At 34.8% G+C, this 21,808-nt stretch overlaps 2 pseudogenes; one reads left to right on the top strand and one right to left on the bottom strand.

Moving 5' to 3' along the window:
* LOC107915469 (sugar transport protein 8-like) overlaps positions 1–12,000 on the top strand; it is a 73,081-nt pseudogene extending 61,081 nt beyond the window's left edge.
* A 332-nt stretch (positions 12,001–12,332) lies between these two features.
* LOC107914852 (chemocyanin-like) overlaps positions 12,333–21,808 on the bottom strand; it is a 32,670-nt pseudogene continuing 23,194 nt past the window's right edge.

Here is a 21,808-nt window from a genome sequence, read left to right as displayed (position 1 = left end):
TGGTGTACCATTGTCGATCATATCTGATCGTGATTCAAGGTTTACCTTTGGATTCTGCAGTAAGTTACACGATGCTTTATGTCACTCCCAAAAACCAGGTTAATAGAAATTGGGTTAATGAACTGAGAGTGGTCACAATTTAATTGTTATTTAGATGATCTTTTATTCATTTCATAAGAAATAAATATCAGTTATAGTGATTGAGTGGTGGTGGAGCTGTCATTGATGATATGAGTTTGAATCCCTTCGCTCTTGTTAATTTCTATTTGGTGCAAATTTGTTTCAAACCCTGAGCAAATATCATCCCATATTTTTATTTTTATTTGTTCAAGTTTGAGAACAAGGAAGTGAAGTGGTCAAGTGGTTAAGTGCTCTTAAGCTATCCTAATGGTCTAAGGTTCAAGTCCTGATGTTAACACTCTTCTATTTAATTTTTTTACAATTTTTCCATGTGACTTAAGTGCTTTCCGTCCACCCTTTTTTCACCATAAATAGGAGGATTTCTATCCTCCAATATAGGTCAAACTTACCCTCAGTTGAGGGTGCATGATCCCCTTTTTACTCGATGTCTCCCTCACTTACTAAAACTTCTCATCCTTGCCATACAAGAGGTTTATTGAACCTAGACCTAATTGACCAACCTATTCCCACTCTCCTAACCTCACTTTTTCATCCCTACATCCCTCTTACTCCCTTTTTCTTTCTTTTTCATTTTTTTCTCATCCATTTTCTCTCCATTTTGCAAAATAACCACCACCTTTCTTTTAATCTTTACTCCTTACCTCAACCGTGATCGAACCCTCCACCACCGTTCATTATACCTTGTGGCTATCACATCTTCACTTCTCCTCTTTTTCTCCTCTAATCCTCATCATGATCACCACCGTGCACCATCGCGTGTCTTATTTCTCATTCCCCATTACGCTGAAACCTCATAGACCACTGTCGTCAGACCACCACTCCACCATCATCGGATAAATCAAGATCTATGATCTATTGTGAAATGTATGTTAAACATGTTAAAAGTGATCTATATGTGTTATAAGTGAAAACCGCCATACCACATGCATAGGGTGGGATTTTGTGAACTGAGGAAACAGTGGCAGTATATCTGCAAATCAATGGCAGTTTAACTACAAACCAGTGGTGGGTTTGTCCACAAATGATGTTTTGGATGGACGAGTTCTGGGGAACTCGATATATGGTGTGTAGCGGAGATGGGTAGAAAATGTTATAAAATGTGCATCATTTTTAATGTATGCATCGACATGTTCATGCATAAGTATCAGAATTAGAACTTGTGATTATTATGATGATTGATATGTTGAGATGGATATTTTGATATGTATGTGATTATATTTGTGTTGATCTCACACTGGGCTTTTAAAGCTCACCCATTTTTAATTCTAACTTTTCATATAATAATCGAGGTTAGGATGGGATCGACTTACGGAGGTGCTCTTGTTTGTCTTCAAAAAAATATATTATTTTGGTTCTTAATATTTTCAGAATGTGTTTTTATTACAGCGGACTTTTGCTTGGGATTTTCTCTTGGACTTTGGATTATTTTGATTTTGGATTTTTCTACATGATTTAGGTTTTAAAATTCTCATTTCAAATATTGTGAAATTTACAATTTATGATGGATTTTTCATGACTAGGTCAAGCAAGGTCCAACATGGGTGTTTTTAAAATTCAATACTTTGTTTTCGAAATTCAACACTATCTGCTCACAAAATTGATATTTTATGAGATAAATATTAAAGCTAAGTTTTGAAAATGAAAAAAAATGTTTTAGATATGCACATTATCCACTGCGGTGTTTTAATTGAAGTGCGACACTTTCTGGAAAAAAATATCAAAACTTGAGTTTTCTAAAGATAAACAATTTCAAACAAAATTTGATTCTCTCAACAAGGACATTTTTAGTAATGACAATTTTTAAGAGAAAATAGCTAAATTATTTTTTGCGCCATCAATATGGCTAATGTGAACTTCGAGATTCGGCCATAACGTTTAGGCCGGGTTTAGGGGGTTACACTTTGGGCTCCAGATTAAATTTCAGTACAGCTTTGCATCTACAAATAGAAGGTCAATCTAAGCGAACAATACAGATTGTGGAAGATATGTTGCCGTGTTGTATTATTGAGTTTGAAGGTAGTTGGGAAAAATATTTACTGTTAGCTGAATTTACGTATAATAATAGCTATTACTTGAGCATAAAAATGGCTTCGTCGAGGCTTTATACGGGCATAAATGTAAAATTCCATTATTTTTATCTAAATTGAATGAAAGAAAATTAGATGGGTGGATTTAATTAAAGAAACCGAAGAAAAAGTCAATTATCCGAGACAATTTGAAAGTTGTATTTGATCGTCAGAAATCTTATGCCAATTTGAAATAAAACAATATAGAGTTTTATGTTGGTGACAAAGTGACCTTAAAAGTCTCGCTCTGGAAGAAAGTGATGCATTTCAACAGAAAAGGAAAGCTCAATCCAAGATTTATTAGACCGTACAAAGTTCTAGAAAGAATCGAACCTGTAACATTTCACTTGGCATTACCTCCAGAATTTGATAGAATCCACAATGTTTTGCATGTTTCGATGCTCTGACGCTATTGTTCTGACCCGTCACAAATTTTTTCCACGGACGAAACTGAATTAGAACCCGATTTGACTTACAACAAAGAACCGATCAGAATTTTAGCTCAGGGAGTAAAAGAATTAAGAAATAAACGTGTTCCATTAGTTAAAGTGTTATGGCATCGAGATAGAGTTGCAGAATCTACGTGGGAAATGAAAGATTCTATGAAATCACAGTACCCGAACCTATTTTCATGTAGGAAATTTTGAGGACGAAATTTTATATGGGGGGAGAGTTGTAATAGCCTATTTTTAATGGTGTCAGATCAGTGGTTTCGAGATCACAAATCTGACGAGTAAGTCCTTTATAATTATTATATAATTAGTACAAGTTAATTATAGTTTTATACAAAATATTAATTTGATAATTTTTAGCTAATTGAATAAATAAGTTTGGTACAAGTGGTTGTCCCAAAAGTCAAGTGGTTTTAGAAAATGAGATTTTTCCAAATCCTTGCTCCTCACCTTTTTGCTTCTCTTCTCATCACTTGCGTCTACGCTATCCAAATCCACGACCTGATCGCCGAACCCTGCTTGCTGCTAACTCTGTTCCCCCTAAGCGCCCTCTCGTGTTTACTTTACGGGAAATATATTACAATACCTAGTAGTTTACTGATCGGACTGCATAAACCCAATTCCTATTCTTATCAGAAACTTAATTTTCATACAAAAGGTAGTAATCACCATTTTGGCCATTTTCATTATTGGCCGTCTGAAGATGGTGTTGTATGCCATTGGATGATCGACTATGAAAAACTACTCAAACTTAGTCGTTCTGTGCTAGCTGTCACCCAACATTATAGGATCAGTGATACATCCTTTAACTTTAACAAGATGGTTTTTGAAGCCATACAATGAACTACCTTGGACAAAGCCTGCTCTTTTAATCTCATATTTTGATAAACTTTCTAGGTCAAAACCTCAACTGCACTTTATAGCCCACAAGTATTCTCTTAAGTTCGAAGCCAACAATCACTCCAGAAACAACCATTGAATCATTTCCCTCTTCATCACACACCAATTCATCCTCGTTATTAAATTCAATACTCTATTTCCCTTACTGACACAATCTTTTAGGTACATTAACTAACATTACACTCCTCAGGTGAGCCTTTCTCTTCACACTAGAGGTTGTCCAATCCTCATTTGTGCCCACAATTACATGTATAGTACCTCTTACATTTTGCTTGCCCTTGTCCTTAGTAAGCGAAATTTGGCCTTGTTGAGTGGTATTTCCAGCCATAAAGTCAATGAGCTCACCATTTCTTATCACTTCCTCAATAGCATCCTTTAAAAAGAAATAATATTCAATCCTGTGCCCCTTATCGTCATGGAAAGCACACCTATCCCTTGACTCTGACTGTCTTGCACTGTTCCTCATAGGGGAAAGAGTAGGTAGGGTTTAGCATCAGGGGTGTATAAAATTCAAACCTGCATTTAGGGATGTACCTCCTTGTGCGCTCTAGTTGGGCTCTTTGAGTTGCCTTAGGTGACTCATTTGTGGTTGCGCTCTTTGTTGTCTCCCATTTTGTACCCGTAAAGATTAATGAGGTGGCCCTTGCGGGCCCCGTATCTACTTTTAATTTGTCTATCATCCCTTTAAAACGTGCCACGTACTGCTCTTTTTATCTTCTCTACTTTTGTGAACATAAAGGCCTTTCATACAAATTCGCCAGACTTTGAGGCTTATTGTTGGTGAAGGAATACTGTACATGCTCGTTATGTTCTCCTACAATAAAAGCATCAATAGCTCATTGATCCTCAAGGTTCATTGTGTCCAGTGTTGCCTCGTGGAAACATTTCACATAGTCTTGTAAAGACTCTGCTTCCCCCTGCTTCACAGGCATCAAACCCATGTGAGTGCTCATAATTATCTTATGTGCTCTAAATTGTCCCAAAAACATCTAATCCAATTGAGAAAAACTTCAAATATACCCATGGGGGAGAGACAAGTACCAATCTTTTACGCTCCTCTTGAGTGTTGTGGAGAAATCTTTAAACTTCGCGAGATATAAAGCTCCCAACACATTCATGTAGTTATTGTACTGCATAAGATGAGCTCAAGTGTCCCTCCTTCCTTCAAACATGTCCTTCGGGACCTTAAAATTAGCTAGTAAACCTACTACAACGACTTTTGGAGCCAAAGGATTATTGGAGCAAAAAATTCAATCCATGTCCCAAGACTCAAGATGTAAAGCCCTCACATCTAGTCGCAATGCATCCATCTCACTCTACCTTTCTCATACAATCATGCCCGGACCTTCGTCCTGTATGGTTACATTATCATGAAATTCGAAATCGTCAAATTATACCTTTCTCCTGAGCTCATTGTTTTGCTTTAAGAGTTGCTAATGAAACCTTTCCCATTACTCAAGCTCACATTCTACAAGGCCATTTGATCCTTCATCTGCTCTTGGAGAGCTAGAAATTGTTGCAACGACACTTCTTGACTAGAGGAAAATAATAACCCCTGGCTAGAAAGAAGATTTAGGTCAAATGAGTTTGAAGCTCCAACGTGAGTTACGTTACCCAAATTTTTCAGTCGATTAACAAACCAACTGGCAAACAAATCTGCCTCAGTGGGTTGTTCACCTAAACCCGAAGCTCTAGCTTGCCCGGATGAAAAGTTAATGAAGAAATTTTCATTTGGGTAAGCCATTTTGGTTTTCAAACTGAAAGTCTGTTAATCTGAAGTCTGTCCACGCTCGACGCACCAAATTGTTCAGTGTTTTTGTTGTGTGTCCTCAAGGTGAGGAGAATTAGGTATTTATAAGACATGGTTACTATTCATCGAAGTGACATCCTAGGTAGGCTCCATACATGCCAACAGGTATACTGTCTTAGACTTAACACGTGTTCGTTGGTCCACTAGTTTGACTTCGCACCCTCTACCTGTGAACACCTAAGACATGTGAACTAGGCTTGCAAGCCCTCCTCACGAGCCCCAAATGTATGGGTCGCAAATAGATAGTCTAGGTTATATTCAAATTTTGGGTCGGTAACGAGAAATATCATAACAATACTAATATTGCATTATGTATTTTGAGTTTGGAAAGAATTAATGGATGTAATGTGCTTTCTAATAAGTCTCTATTTGTATCCATAGAAATATTCTAGGATTTTGTTTTTCTTTTGAACCTTAGGAATTTACATTTTTATTTATACGAATTTGTAAAAAAATAAAAAAATACAGGTGGGTGACAACCATAGACGACTTTTTGATGATATTGTTTCCCAAAGTCCATGAAGGAAAGATGCATGTTAAGAAGAACAATTATTGCAAATATGATGATTGATATCTTCAGCTTTTCACATCTTCGTTGTACGTAGCTGCTATTGTTTCAAGTTGTGCTGCTTTAAAGGTTTGCTCCAAATTTGGTCGAAAGCCTACAATTCAAGCGGCGTCCATGTTTTTCCTCACTCGAGCTGCCTTACGCTCTGCTGCTCAGCTCCTTTGGATGCTTTTAATTGGGCGGGTGCTCCTCTGTATTTGTGTTGGCTTTGGCAATGGGGTTTGATTGAACAAAAACACCACTAAATTTCTTCAACGTTCAGTTTTTCCTTTCTTTGTAATGTTTAGATGCATCATACATATTATTGAATTGGTTCTTCAAATGCTCCAGTCACCAATGAAACTAATTTACCAGGCAGTTCCATTGTTCCTATCAGAGATATCCCAACCCAACACCGTGGAGCTGTCAATATCCTTTTCCAACTATTTCCAACCATAGGGATGTTCTTTACAAATCTGGTGAACTATAGCGTATCCAATGTTGAGATCACGTGTTTAAGATTGCTGCCATTTAATTTTTTCACTGTTGCTAAGTTTGAATAATTCTCCTTTACTTTAGGAGCTTAGTTTTTTTATTTGTTTGGTATATTGTTACCAGATTCTTAGCAGATTTTTAGAACCTTTTTTTTTAGTTTTTACTCTTGAACTTTTGTATTTAAATCGTTAAGGTGCAAATCAATTATTATTTTCTCCCTTCAATTATTTTCTATCTTAAAACTTCCTTTCTCTTCTTTCTGCTTCAAATCTCTCGATCAATCATCAAAGCTCAAGTTCTAATCACCAACAAATTGGTATCGGAGTTGTTTTCTTGAGGGATCTGTGAGGTTATTTGCATGTTAAGATGGAAGGAAAGTCCAATTTTTCAGTTGCTGCACCACCAGTCTTCGATAGATACAATTACCAGATGTGGTCAGTTCGCATAGAGACTTACCCGGAGGCTTTGGATCTTTGGGAAGCTGTAGAAGAGAATTACGAGGTCCCACCACTTCCAGCAAATCCTACTGTGGCACAGATTAAAGCACAAAAGGAAAAGAAGACAAGGAAATCAAAGGCAAAAGCTTGCTTATTTGCAGCTGTGTGTCAAATGATTTTCGCACGAATAATGTCTCTAAAACTAGCAAAGGAAATCTGGGATTACCTCAAGGCTGATTATGCAGGAGATAAGAGGATTCGTGGAATGAAACTCTTGAATCTAATCAGGGATTTCGAGTTACAAAAGATGAAGGAGTCTGAGTTAGTGAAAGAATATTCTGACAGAATTCTCAGCATTGCCAATAAGGTAAGATTGTTTGGTTCTGAGTTGAACGACTCTAGAATTGTAGAAAAGCTACTGGTCACTGTTCTAGAAAAGTTTGAAGCCACCATTACTACTCTGGAGAACACCAAGGACCTGTCAAAGATCTCTCTTGCAGAGCTCTTGAATGCTTTACAAGCACAAGAGCAAAAAAGATCCATGAGAAAACAGAGAGTGATAGAAGGTGCCTTACCTGTCAAGCATCAAGACAACAACAAGTATAAAAAGAAGAAAAATTTTAAGAACCAGTCGACGAGTGAAGAAAATTCATCAAGCAATTATCAGAAGAGAAAAAGAGGATGTGTCAAGAAATTCTACCCACCTTGTCACCATTGTGAGAAGAAAGGTCATTCACCATTCAAATGTTGGAAAAGACCTGACACCAAATGCTTCAAATGTAATCAACTTGGACATGAAGCAGTGATTTGCAAGGTCAAAGGCCAGGTGCAAGAAGTATATGCATAGGTAGCTGATCAAGAAGAAGAAGATCGATTGTTCGCGGTTACTTGTTTCTCAGGCAGAGAATCAAGTGAGAGCTGGTTGATTGATAGTGGGTGCACATATCACATGACGTATAACAAGGAGCTTTTCGAGGAATTGAGAAACACTGAACTCAAAAGAGTGAGGATTGGAAATGGTGAGTACTTGGAAGTCAAGGGAAAAGGTACAATAGCAATTACAAGCTATGAAGGTACAAAATTCACTCCAGATGTTTTGTTTGTACCTAAAATTGATCAAAATCTCTTAAGTGTTGGTCAATTACTGGATAAAGGCTATAAAGTGCTATTTGAGAATAAGCAGTGCTTGATCAGAGATGCTAATGGTAGAGACTTGTTTAATGTCAAAATGAAGGGAAAATTTTTTTCTCTTAATCCAATGGAAAAGGAGCAAATGGCTTTTAAATCCAGAGTTAGTGCCACTGAGACTTGGCACAAGAGACTTGGGCACTTTCACCATGGAGGATTGCTTCAAATGCAGTCGAAGAAGCTGGTGGAACGACTTATGGACATTGATGATGATCTACCTCATTGTCGAGCTTGCAAATTTGGGAAACAACATAGAAAACCCTTTCCTCAACAAGCCTGGAGAGCCTCGAAAAAGTTACAGCTTGTTCATACTAATCTTTGCGGTCCTCAAAGAACACCATCATTAAATGGTAACCTCTATTACATAGCCTTTATCGATGATCTAACAAGAATGTGTTGGATTTTCTTGTTGAAATAAAAATCAGAAGTTGCTAGTGTGTACTGGTAATTCAAAGCCAGAGTTGAGAATGAAAGTGGATGCATGATTCAGATTTTAAGATCTGATAATGGCAAGAAGTACACTTCAGAAAACTTTAATAGGTTTTGTGAATAGGCTGGAATTGAGCATCAGTTGACGGTGCCATACACTCCACAACAAAATAGAGTTAGTGAAAGGAGGAACAGATTCATAATGGAGATGACTCAATGTATGCTTCATGAGAAGAATCTTCCAAAAAGCTTTTGGGGAGAAGCTGTAAACACTGTTGTGTTCTTGTAAAATCATATTTCAACAAAAGTTGTAAAGGATCAGACGCCATTTGAAGCTTGGTGTGGTTACAAACCTTCTTTAAAGTTCCTTAGAGTGTTTGGCTACTTGTGTCTCACTTACATTCCATAGGTCAAGCGTGATAAGCTTGACAAAAAGGCAGAAGCTGGCATTTTTGTTGGGTATAGCACTGTATCTAAAGCTTACATAGTCTTTCAACCACACACTGGACGTGTTATTGTGAGCAGAGATGTTTATTTTGTTGAAAATGAGCAATGGTATTGAGAAGACTCGACCAAGACGAACCAAACTTCTAGTGTACCAAATCATTTTACCATTGGCAGTACGTTATAGGAGTTTGAAGATGAAGGGCATGATGTTTTGGCTGATGATACGCCTGTCAAAGGTACAAGGCTGCTCTCCAACATTTACCAAAGATGTAACGTAGATATTTGTTAGCCTGCAGGGTATTATGATGTAAAAAATAGCCAACATTGGATGGCTGCAATAAAGGAGGAGCTTTCGATGATCGAGAAAAACAAAACTTGGGAGTTAGTTGATCAACCTCTGGACAGAAAGATAATTGGAATAAGATGGGTGTTCAGAATGAAACTAAATCCCGATGGTTCAGTTAACAAATTCAAAGTAAGACTTGCTGTGAAAGGATATGCACAAGTCTTTGGAGTCGATTATTCAGAAACATTTGTACCTGTTGCCAGGCTTGACACTGTAAGGTTACCGTTTCCTCTTACTGCACAAAAGAACTGGAAAGTTTTTCAGTTAGATGTTAAATCTGCATTCCTAAATGGAGTCTTGCAAGAAGAAATCTTTATCGAGCAACCTGAAGGTTTTGTAAGCAGAGGCAATGAAGACAAAGTTTACTTGCTGAAGAAGGCTCTGTATGGCTTAAAACAGGCTCTACGAGCATGGTATAGCAGAATTGATGATCATTTGGTGGGTCTTGGCTTTCAGAAAAGTCAATCTGAGCTCACACTATATGTCAAGCATGAAGGTACAAACACTTTAGTCATTGCTCTTTATGTAGATGACTTATTGATTACAGGGACCAATCTCGATCAAGTTAATTAGTTCAAATTGGAAATGAAAAAGGTGTTTGAAATGACATACCTTGGTCTGATGTCTTATTTCCTTGGCATTGAGGTCAAACAAAGCCAAGATGAACTGTTCATCTGTCAAAGAAAGTATGCAAAGGAGATACTTAAAAATTTTCATATGGAAGATTGCAACACAATGAGTACTCTTATGAATCAAAAAGAGAAGCTAATCAAAGATTATGGTTCTGCCAAAGTCATTGAAGCTGAGTTCAGGAGTTTGGTAGGTTGTCTAATGTACTTAACAGCAACCAGACCCAACATCTTGAATGCTGTAAGTATTCTCTCCAGATTCGTGCATTGTCCTAATGAGACTCACATGAGAGCTGCAAAAAAGAGTTATCAGATACGTCAAGGGGACCTGGAGTTATGGATTGAAGTTTTTAAAGCACAGGGAATTGAAGTTAATTGGTTTCTCTGACAGTGAATGGGGTGGCTCAACTGATGATATGAAAAGTACCTCTAGTTATTGTTTTTTCCTTGGATCAGGCATGTTCTCTTGGAGCTCGAAGAAGTAAGAAACTATAGCTCAATCCACTGCTGAGGCAGAATTTGTGGCTACAACAGCAACAATTAACCAAGCTCTCTGGTTAAGGAAGATTCTTGTTGATCTAAACATGGAGCAGAAGCAAAGCACAGAGATTCTAGTTGATAACCAAGCTGCCATTGCAATCTCTAACAATCCAGTCTTTCATGGGAAGACTAAGCATTTCAATATCAAGTTATTTTTTGTTCGAGAAGTTCAAAAGAGTGGTGATGTGTCTCTTTGTTACTGCAAATCTAAGGATCAAATTGCAGATATCTTCACCAAACCATTGCCACTTAGCATGTTTGAAAGCTTCAAGAAGAAACTTGGAGTTTGCAGCATCTAAATAAGGAGGAGTGTTGAGATCACGTGCTTAAGATTGCTACCATTTAGTTTTTTCTCTATTGCTAACTTTGAATAATTATCCTTTACTTTAGGAGCTTAGTTTTTTTATTTGTTTGGTATATTGTTACCAGATTCTTAGCAGATTTTTAGAACCTCTTTTTCTATTTTTAGTCTTGAACTTTTGTATTTAAATCGTTGAGGTGCAAATCAATTATTATTTCCAGTCTTCAATTATTTTCTATCTTAAAACTTCCTTTCTCTTTTTTCTGCTTCAAATCTCTAGATCAATCATCAAAGTTCGAGTTCTAATCACCAACATCCAATAAGCACCCTTACGGATGGAGAGTGTCTTTGAGGATTGTTGGCCACTATCATGTTCATAGGTTCTTTAATCATCACTGAAACACCAATGAGCCTGGTCGAGCAAGGAAAGAAGTCATCAGGACACACGATACTGCAAAATATTAGGGGTGTTGAAGATGTTGATTCCGAGTTCAAACAGATGGTGATAGCCAGCAAAATTGCCTAGGAAGTGAAACATCCTTGCAATAAACTCATGAACCGCTATGGCATGCCCCCTATAATTATTGGCGTGATGCTTCAATTTTTCCAACAATTTACAGGAATCAATGCCATCATGTTTTATGCTCCTGTCTTGTTTCAAACTATTGGACTATTGGATTCAAGAATGATGCTTCGTTGCTGTCCTCAGTGATTACTGGATCTGTAAATGTTTTCGTCTCGGTCTTTGCAGTTGTTAAGTTTAGTAGGAGGATACTACTTCTCCAAGCTAGTATTCAGATGTTTGTATGCCAGGTATGCATCAGTTTTAACATATTAGAGATCAAGCTTTACAAACAAACTCGTTACCAACTTTATCTGTCAATATCTCTTAATCTTCCATGTTGGGTTCTTATAGCAAGTTATGTGATGGAGACTGTAATTAGAGCAATTCTTCTTGTTCACTTGCAAGCCACTGGTTCACTAACAAAAACCCAAGCGTGGTTTGTTGTGTTACTGGTGTGTTTGTTTGTAATGGCCTTTGCCTGGTCATGGGGTCCTCTTGGTTGACTAAAACCCAGTGAAACCTCCTCTCTTGAGACAAGAACAGCTGAATTTGCCTTTGCAGTTAGCTCCAACATGCTATTCACCTTCATCATAGCTCAACCATTGTTCTAGTTACTGGAGGCGACAAATGTGCCCATTGATGCCATGGTAGACAAGGTCTGGAATAAACGCCCTATTTGGAAAGAGTTCATGATTGATGAGAATTGAAGTAGAAGTAGCTGAAAGCCAACAAATTCAGAGATGACATTGGCACCAGGGTAAGAGTAGTGACGTTACAGTTTTTTTTTATGTTGGTTTAACTTATGCACAATTTGCTTGATTTGAAACTCAATTGAATTGTCAGATATGGACCAAAGTCTTAAATACTTGAAATATTTCCAATTATATGAAACTTTAGTTGATCAACTAGTACTAGACAATGACATGGATAATATGAATTTCAACTTATCGAGATAAGAGAATGATATAAGCCAAAAAGAGAGGTACTTTAGCGGTAGCATGCAATCCTCCATAAAAGAGCTACTGATTAGTATAATTGATTGTACAATTATTAATCTTTGAGATTATAAAGTATATTAACCATTCCAAGAAAGGTCCCCCAAAAGGCCCCTAAATAATTCCACGGAATAAGCAAAACTAGTTTGGTTCAATGGGAAACCTGATACAAAAACTGCAAAACAGTAATTGCTAAACCAAGTTTGGAAAAATTCCCCTTGGAAGCTTTCAAAGTGAGAGCGTTGCTCGGGGAGGATACTGGAACACTCACTGAATGAACGGGCGGCGGGCTCAAAGTTGACCCAGAGGGAGCCGAGGCCGGAGCTGTTTCAAGTAAGCGAAGCACATTGATGTCTACTTTCTGTCCAGCTTGACAGTGTCCAAGAACACCACAGAAAAAAAAATGGTGACCTTTAGTAGTTATTTTAATGGAGTCATTGTCAGTGGTATATGTAGCCAAAGGGGATGAGGTATTGCAGGCCCTGTACATCGAATGGGTTACCCGCATCACATTGTGTAACTGAGCATTGTACTCGAAAACTGTACGTCAGTAGAACATTGGTGTCATCGAATGAACTGATATAAGTTGTGACAAAAAAAACAGAATTATATAACTGACAAAATCTTAAGCAGCAGGCTAATTAAGTTCCTGGCTGTACTGAAATGGCTATACACTTCTATTTCAAACCCAATATTTTTATTTTTTATTATTATATAAAATAAATAAACATAATTTTGAAAATGCAAATTAAATTATAATTGGTGAGATTTTAACTCAAGATACAAATTTGCCTTAACAACACAATGGAGTAATCGTTAATATCTCTTGTTGACACTAATTATCAAGGTTTAAAGTTTAAACCCTATTGATATAACCATCTTCCAATTTGTAACTTATTTTGTGCAAAAAATAAAAATAAAAATCCAAAGCTAACTCTATCATTTCAACCAAAAATTTATTTAATTTAAAAAAATATATAAATATATTTTCTACCTAAATTTACCTATCAAATAAATTTGTATAATTAGGATAAGCGTGGGCAATTTTAAAACTAGAATCGAAGATTATCTGTGCAGGTTTGGTTTTAAAAGTTTTGCAATATAATTCGGCTGTATAGTATTATTTAAATGATTTGTTGGGTGCTCATTTAATTAAAAAATTATCAAAAAACATTTTTTTTATAAAGTAACAAACATGATCATAAGGATAGTTATATTTTTTTAATATAAATATTAAAAAGAATACACATGAGATTTGAAATTAAATCATCATAGAGTACAAAATTTTATTTTATCATTTTATCTAAACTCTCATTTGTTTTGTATATCAATTTTTCTTAAATATTATTGTTCATAACTTTTTTCACTTATATCTTTTTTCACTCATATCATGAGTGTACTTTAATTTAATTTTAGTTTTAATTATGATTTAGTATATCAATTTTATTTTATTTTTTGAAGAAATTAACAATTGAATCAATAATGTTTGAATATTATAAATAAAAAATATAACCACACAATAAAAATGACTAAACATTAAAAAAATTAAAACATATAACATTTAAAATACTCTGTTTATATATAAATAAAGGTGGCGTTTGTTTAACTAAAAATGATTTTTAAAAAATGATTTTTTATGATCATATCTTATATCAGTTCATCATTGTTTGTCGAGAAAAATTAGTGCATTAAGAATATGTTTGTGTATTATCTTATTTCATCCTTTTTTTTTGTATAATATTTCGATTGAATGTAGAGAGAATTTTGTATAATATGTGTTGTAAATTTAGATAAAAGTTTATATACATAATAATTTGTCTTATATTTATTTTGACACACTCAATCATTCAATACTCACGTGGTGTTTATGCTATTTTGTTAATATATTGTATTTTAATTATTTTTTATATTATATATCTGTCCTATCTTGTTAGGGGCAAATGAGGCAAGTCAATGAGGCGGTGGTTCACAAATTAGTGTGCGGAGAGCCACGATAAGTGGAGTTATAAGTTCAGGGTGTTCTAATTTTATCAGTGGGTAGTTGAAAAGACATAAGTGTCTTCCCGATGCTAAAGACAAGTATTTATTTTGTAAGCCTAAGGACATGTGTTTATAGTCCAAAGGGACAATCTATTAGTCTTAGTCTTGACTCGTGCATCGTGCATGTTCTTTTTGATCGACTATTTGGATAGCACAATAGTCCTTTAGATAGGTGACAATCAAATGAAGATGTAATAGGTGAGGTCTCATGTGTGAGCCATGCAAAAAAGTACCCTTATTTTCTTAGTGAGGTAGACCAAAAGCACTCCATGTGCTATGCATATATATGTTTAAGAAGCCTAACCTTAATGAAGATTTATTATTAATAAGGTCATGGACGAAGTAATGTCATTACAAGGTAAAGGTGATGAACCTAAATGGATAAAATACTCATAATATGTCTTACATTTAGAATATAACTCATTATAATTAAGTGAATCAATTTTAAATCCACTTACTTAAAAGAATGGGACCACTACTAGTTTGTTTGGATAATACATAGTAATTCGATGAAAATGTAATTACTAGGATAGTAATTACACTCTCTTGGAATTACAATTCTTTATAATTTACTAAACGTATTTGGTTGATAAAGTGTAATTATATTGTAATTCCTTATGGAGCATCCCAAATTTTTTATTTGACATGTGACATTATTCTGGTATGAGATATAATGAAATATTAAGAAATTGAGAAAATTTTGTCAAATAAAGGAATTTACATTAAGATAAAGTGGTTTTGGATATGAGATTCATTGAAAAGAACTTTTAGGAGTTAAAAGCATGACAAAAAGGACTAAATTCCAAACATTGAAAAGTTTAGGGACTAAAGAGCATATATGACCAAAATAGGAAAGTAAGTTATTATTGATGAATTGGCCTAACAGTAAGTTGGAATATGTACTGGTATGGTGAAAATCACATTTTGAACCAAATTGGAAAGGAATTGAAAGTACAAGGACTAAATTATAATTTTCCTAACTTTATTGAGAAAAGGGAAAATATGTAATTTTCACCCTGCATAATTTCATATTAAAGATTATAAGTGAATTCTGAGATTTAGAATTTCCTAACTTTATTGTGAAGAAACTATGTTAAGAGACATAAATGGGCAAAAAGGTAAATTGACCTTGTAAAGGTATTTTGGTCATTTCTAGATAGTTTCATGATGAAAATAACATTTAAATGTAATACTGGATATTCTAAATTTGTATGGATCGTTCGAATCTCATATCATGAATTGGACTACAATTTGACAAAAAACTTAAACATGGATGCTTAGACTTGAGCCCATTTGTGTTGTATTCGAAATAAAAAAATAGGGGAAAAAGAACCCCCATTAGCCTAAAATCAATTGGCCAGCTCTCCCTTGGCATTTGTCCTCTTCTTCCTCCATTTTCATGCATTTTCTCCATTTTTTTTCTAAAACATGTCATAACCCACCTTGAAGTTTGAATGAAATCACCATGGAAACAACTTTCTAATCTCATTTCCTCTATCATTTTCATCCATGTCAACCTAGGGTTCGAAGGCTTCTAGTGGGAGAAAGCTCCAATAAGGTAAAAACTGACTTCTTACATCCCTACTTTCAGTTTTGTTATAGGTTGCATTGGGAAAGCATGGAAAATATTTTTGTTATATTTTCATGTATGCAAAATGAAAAGAAATGATGAGTTATGGAATTAAAAGCTTGATTGATGATGGATTAAGGCTTATAGGGGCATGATTAAGTTTTGTAGAGTATCCATTAAGGTAACTATCCTTGGATACCCTTACTTACCTATGTTGTCATGTTTACGAAAATTTGATGAAATTGAGAAATAAATATGAAAATGGTATTGAAATGTATGTGTTCGATTTCCATAAATTAAATTTTAGATAAAAGAAAATTAGAAAACTAAAGGCCTAATAATCCTTGATTACAAGGTATTAAAAATTCCTAGTAAAATGTCATACGAATTGGTTACCATAAAGTGATTATTGAATGTGTATGAACTAAGTTATTCATATCGACAATGCTAATAATGTCACTATGGACAAATATGTGAAGAATTGTGAATTCCTACTTTTAGTCGATAGAGTCGACACCTTGTTAAAAAGCATGATACTTTTTGTGTGAAAGATAATGAACAAAGAAATTATGAATCCACACTATTTGGAACCATTATATGAAAATAGACATGAGCATAAGGCCTAAATAAATGTGAAAATGTGTACGTATATGCAAAACATTTATAGTGCCTACGTGTGAAAAAGAAGCTTGGAATCATATAAGGTCTAATGGCCACCTAATATGAACTATAGGAAATATGTAATAATGAATGGAAGCTCAAAGAGCTCCAATTATATGAATTTTATTTGTGTTGCATACCATGGTGTGGGTTGTGCCTCGCATTTTCAAGCAAACTAGAGAAGAAACAGAATCGACGTCAAGATGAAGAGGAGCACAACATCACGATGATGTAATGGACAACACTCTAACGAGGCGATATGCCACGTCACGACGTGGCAATGTGTATTAAACTTAAATCGAGTTTTTCACCCAATTAAACTCTACTATCTTTTCCCAATTGAACTCTGATTAGTCTAAGAATATTTTAGCCAGATTAGGACTTTAATATTAGCCTATTTAAACTATCTTTGTAACCCTGTTTAGAGAGTTGACAGAATATCTCTTACATGATATTTGATAAAGAGTTTTGGGGAGAGTTTTTTAGAGAGCTTTGTATCTGGGTTCTGCTCATTTACGTTATTCTATCCATCTTGTAATCTTCATTTATTTTCTCAATAAGTGAAGTCTCCTTTGCCCATGGTTTTTATCCCTCTTTGAGGGTTTTTCACATAATATTTGTGTATTTGATCTTTTCTACTTTTCTTACTCGTTATTTATACGGGTTGATCCCCAATAAATTGGCATCAAAGCCTAGTTCAGCTTTTGCAGTTCAACTCGTTTAGGATGGAAATAATGAGATTCGACATCGAGAAGTTTGACGAGATCACAAATTTTAGTTTGTGGTAAGTTCAGATGACAACAATTCTAGTTCAGAACGGTCTGAAAAAGGTTATTACAGGGGAAATCCCGCGGATGCGAATCAGGCAGAGCGGGAGGAACTTGACGTGAAGGCATTGTCAACAATTCAGTTGTGTCTCACTAAAAATGTATTGTAGGAGGTGCTTTTGGAGAAGACAAAAATAACCCTATGGAGGAAATTGAAAGCCTGATATATGATAAAGTCTCTCGTAAATCGCTTGGTATTGAAACATTAATTATACACATACCGTATGGACAAAGGTGAGAACCTTAAGGGTCACATTAGTCAATTTGTTACTCTCTTGAACAATCTAAGGAATGTCAAGGTTAGTATAGATGATGAAGATTAGACTATACTATTATTGTGCTCTTTGCCCCCTTCGTATAAAACCTTCAGGGAGATCCTGACTTATGGTAGAGATAAACTTTCATTGAAGATATGAAGGGTAACTTGTTGAGCAAAGAGAAAGTTGATAATGAGCTAGGATGGAGTAGCAAGCCTGGTGATCAAGCTTCGCTTTTGGTTTCTAGAGGCAGGCAACACACTTAGGATTCAAGTCAAAACAAATCTAGGTCAAGATCGAAGTCTAGGAATCGTGACAAAACATGTCACTATTGCAAGAAGTTGGGTTACATTAAGGTAGAATGTTATAAGTTGAAAAATAAAAATAGGAAGGTTGCTGGGAGCAATGAGGAACAAAAGGTTGAGGTAGCCAATGATAGTGTAGTCAAGGATGGCAGTGATTATTGGTGTCTATGACTGAAAGGTCTAAACTTACGTCTAAGTGGACTTTAGATTTGGGCGTTCTTTCTATATGTGTCCAAACAAGAACTTATTCTCCACATAAAGTCTAGTTGAAGGTGGAGTTGTGCTTATGGGGAACAATTCACCCTGTAAGCTAACCAGTGTTGGTACATTCAAATCAAGACACAATGGAACCGTTAGGACACTATCAGATGTCAAGCATATGCCTAATTTAAATAAGAATCTCATCTCCTTGGGAAAGTGAGACTCAAAAGGTCATAGGATCGAAGTTGAGTCAAGTGGCTTTAAGGTATCTCATGGAGCTCTCATTCTGATGAGAGGTTGAAAGACCAACAATCTTTATGTTCTACAAGATTCAAAGATAATTGGTAAAGCAGTAATTTCCTCATCTGTGAAGGAGTCAGTGTTGGATTTGGTGCTTTAAGTGTAGTATTTTCGTTTAACTACACTTGTAATTTTTTTCGAATAGATTGGCTAATAAAAAAAATTCATTGATTACAATTAACATATTTTGTATTATATCCTCAAATGGTTTTTGCACGCAAAACAAAATGGAAGCAAATGTTGCTCATTGGTTGTCTAATGTTTAACTAATACTAAGCAGTGTTATGTGCTGATATCGTAATATAGAAAGATAGCTTGTATTAGTAGACAAAACTAAACAAGTTCTTAGTCTAATTGGAAATGATCAAACCAATTATAAGACTAATATGTTGTTTATCAAGTCCAATTTGGTAGATGCTTTGTCTTGGGCACCGGAGTAGATGACTCCTAGAGATAGAGACAGAGATGTGATTGACTGGACTGACAGTACATCAAATAGGACCCAAGGAAAATAGATCCTGAATCTATTTATTGATAAATTCAATTGTGACACTCATAGTGTGGCATACCTAAATCCTAACTGGATGACGGACTATGCATGTGTGACCCGTACACTTTGATTTAAGTAAAAACCTAAGTTCGAACAGATAAGGAACCGAAACTGGCTCATTTGGTGTACGACTTCTATAGTATGTAGCGTCATTCACAATACTAGAGTTCATAGCCTTAGGCATGGATAAACGATATCCTTTCATTGGCATTACATGGTTGATGAAAAGTAAACGTGACCACGAGTTGTTCATCTTTATGATGAATGACTTGATCACTATTTGATAGTGATTGACTTTTCATGAAGGAAGGTGTAATGTTTACCATGAGATAAAACAGGATCATATTAGGAGAACGAATATTATCCCAAAAAGATCACGGATAATTTATGAGGGTAACACAGTTATGACAAGGTCATTGGACGAGCATTGGATAGTTGTTTTTGTAATGGTATGTCGTTATGGAGAGCTCAGCCATAATACTATAGTGGAATGAATTTTTGACTAAATGAGTTTATAATTAATAAGAGAAAAGTCAGAACTTACTTATAAATCATTTGGGCCCTAATTATATATGTCCAATCGATCCCTCCGCTAACTCATTAAAACCATAAATGAATTGTGTGTTTAAATAAAAATGAATAGAATGAATAGAAGTGGAGAAATGGAAAACAATAAAAAAATATTATGATTTTCTCTGAAATGAAGAAATGGAATCATTTAGAAATGAATGTGGGTTTCTTAAAAAATAGAAATAGAAATGAAAATGAAAATTAGAAATGGTCCGTTTGCAAATATATATGGATTACTCAGAAATGGTTGGAAGAATGAGTTTAGGTTTTTGACTAGTTTTAAAGCCTATAAATGAAAATAAATCGTTCGGTTATAGTGAAATCGTTAAGTTGTGAAATATTGAATATATTTTCTTGGAAATTTTAACAATGGTAAAATAGTTATAATTTTATCGAGGGTAAAATTGGGATAAAAAAATTATTTAATTGGGAAAATAATGTTTATTTTGAAAATAGAAAAACATGTATTACATTGGATTAAATTATAAAGTATTGGGTTAAATGTCAAGAAAGCACATATAACTGGGTCTAATACAATGAGAGACCTAAATCCCCATCATAATACATATGAGGGTAAGCACACCCTATTAGCCCCTCTCCCTCTCTTATTTGGACTATGAAGTTGTTTTTTCTATTTGAAATAAACCTCTACAATTCAACAAGGGTTCTACCTTCTCTCCCTATAAATAGATTGCACCGGTAGAGCTATTTACAAAACTTTGAGAGATTTTTACTCTACCGAAAAATAGAGAGAATTTATTCTCAACTATTAAATATTTTTATCCAACAAAATAATTGTAACACCCTAAAATACGGCTTAGGAGTTTTAGGGGTAATTTAGGAATTTTAGCCTTAGAGTGTTTGAAATTTTCTATCATGGTATATCGGTAATGTTTTCGAATATGGTTTTTAGAAATCCAAATAAAATTTTGTAAACTTGTTTTAGAAACCTTTAATTTTTAATTAAGGATCAATCTGTAAAAGGGGGAAATTTTGTGTGTTTATGAAGCAATTTCACCAAATTTTAAAATCAACCTAATATCTTCCCCACCTATAGCATATTCACGAAAACTTTTCTCCATTCCCTTGTGTTGTCGTCCATTGCTCCCCTAAAACCCCAATAACCCAAATTTGATTCCTAAATTCTACTCATTTGATTTCTATCATCCTCCTAGTCATAAACCTCCATAGCAGTTAAGAAAAACACCATAGTTTCCTCCATTGTCAAGCTTGTAAGTTTTTCGATTTTTTGATCAAACACTCGATTTTTCATCAACTAAGGTAACAGTTCAATCCCTAATCAATTTGATATGACGTATGTCTTTTAAACGGAATTTTTCGCCATTAAATTGCATGTTTTAAATAAAAGCTGAAAATAAAGTCGTTAACTGTGAATTTTAGGTTTTCGAGTAAAAAGGTGTTTTCAAAGTATTAATCAGTAGGTGTTGACATGATTATGAGGTTTCTAAACTTACTTAAAGGTTTCATTAATGATTTCTAAGGTTTTAATGAGTTTTTATGGAAAATGTCTATTGTACGTCAAAAAAATTTAATACCATGAATTAAGTAGTTTTGTAAAGTTTATAGGTTGAGAATCAGTCGTAGGTAAATAATTAGATGAATGTAATTCATTTTAGGCAAAAAATTAATTATAAATCGAGATATTCAAATTTTAATTTTTCTATGTCGAGGTTTCAGTCAAAAGAGAACCTAGCTTAGGCTTGTGTTTTTGGATTTTTTTTATGTGAGTCTTTGACTAAATGTTGATTGTGTTGTTGTGTGATTTACTTTTTTGAAGCGTTGGAATCGATAGGACCTTCTATAAGTAGAGATAAAGGCAAGGAAAAGCTAGTTTGAGCTTTCAGCTTTTTAGCGAAAACGTAATTGGTGAGTGTTTAGATTAGCTGCTTGAGGACATGATTCAATGCGTTATTTGGGAATTTAGTTGTAGCGTAAACCCCTAGTCTACATTCTGAGCGTAAGCTTCCTTATGTTGATATTTATCTTGTGGAATATGCACTTGCCTTATTATGAAAAGGTGAACTGAAATGAGATGTTATATATGTGTTGTATGTTCATGATTATTGTTGTGAAAGAGTATATGTAGGCATGACATACATGCTAAGTGACAGTGATAATATTGTGCAAATGTTACAAATGTGGGGTGATAGTAAACGAAAATCGGTAAGTAACATATGTGTTTAAATACAGATATTTTGGCCCTATGATACTTGAGACCA

Source organism: Gossypium hirsutum, chromosome D10 (assembly GCF_007990345.1).
Source record: "Gossypium hirsutum isolate 1008001.06 chromosome D10, Gossypium_hirsutum_v2.1, whole genome shotgun sequence".
In the NCBI taxonomy this organism is placed as follows: domain Eukaryota; kingdom Viridiplantae; phylum Streptophyta; class Magnoliopsida; order Malvales; family Malvaceae; genus Gossypium; species Gossypium hirsutum.
This window is presented reverse-complemented; position numbering and strand designations above follow the sequence as displayed.